We start from the raw sequence: 1,224 nt of genomic DNA, 5'->3' as shown, positions 1-1,224 counted from the left end.
TGTCGTCACCCCGGGAAACGCAATGAGCAGTATTCACCCACTTGAACCCTGCACTGAGCCTCCCCGGGTTCCCACTGGAGACAATGATCTCTCCAACAATGTCTAGGAATGCACTTTAAGCCAGCTGAGTGCTCCACAGGGAGAAACTTTGCATGTGACAGCAGACACGTGAACCGCGCATGAACTACTCAGATCCATTTATCAAACCCCGGGCCTGGGACCTGGGCGCATTCCGAGACAATGAGTACCTTATGGAACAATGGCGGTGTCAGAGGGCAGCTAGAGGAGCCAAACCCTTCTTTGTGCTCCCAGCTGCTGTGAGACGCCCCAGTAGACAGTCAGGCCTCAAGAGGCTGGAGCGGGCCATGTACGATGGGCCTCTCCGAAGCAGCAGCACCTCCGCTCACTCCTAGCCACTCAGGTTTCTACAGTGTAATTCCACTCTGTAATTGAAGGACAATCTTTCATCTTAAGAGTTTTAAAACATTTTGAAGCTGAGCTTGCTGTAATATTATTACTAAGCAGGCTGATATTTAGGACAAAGACCATGAACTCAGGCTGCTCAGTTGTCCGCTGCCCCATTTGGTTGCCCGCAGTGCCCCTGGGTACACTGCTCTGCTGTCCTAAGTCTCCGTGCTGCTTTTAAGGGGGATTGTACTTACCTGCAGACTTTGTTATGAAGATCACACACAGACAGAATGTCTATCAGCCTTACAGGGCTCCTTGATTTAAATCCCCGGTGCCTTCCTTTGCACTGCAAATACACTTTAAAGTCTCCAAGGAGCCCTTCAAGAGCCTGGCTGACCCCAACAACAGGACCCCGAGACGTCTCTGTCTTGTCTTCTATCTCCAGCTGAACAGGCCATCTTCAGTTGCTACATCAGGCTGCTTCCTCTCACCCAGGGCCTTTGCACATGCTATTACCTCTCATAGGTTCCCTGGAGAGCTCTTGCCCCGGCTTCCTTGATGACATGAGGTTTTCTAGAACTATTATCGCCCATCTTTTGCACACACACACAACAAAGTACTACGATTCCAACTGAAATTAGCTGTCCAAGGTTCAATCAAATTCATGCAACAATGAGGAAAAGGCTCAGGACTTGGCTCCTAAAGCAATGAACTATTCTTCCAAAATGGAATATTAGATTTCTTATGCCCAGGTTCAAAACTTCAGATGCAACTACATTGTGATTGGCATAACTTGGCTTCATACATACCAAAGAT

Source organism: Peromyscus leucopus, unplaced genomic scaffold, assembly GCF_004664715.2.
Source record: "Peromyscus leucopus breed LL Stock unplaced genomic scaffold, UCI_PerLeu_2.1 scaffold_570, whole genome shotgun sequence".
NCBI lineage: Eukaryota > Metazoa > Chordata > Mammalia > Rodentia > Cricetidae > Peromyscus > Peromyscus leucopus.
The sequence above is the reverse complement of the archived record's forward strand: the minus strand, read 5'-3'. Positions refer to the sequence as shown.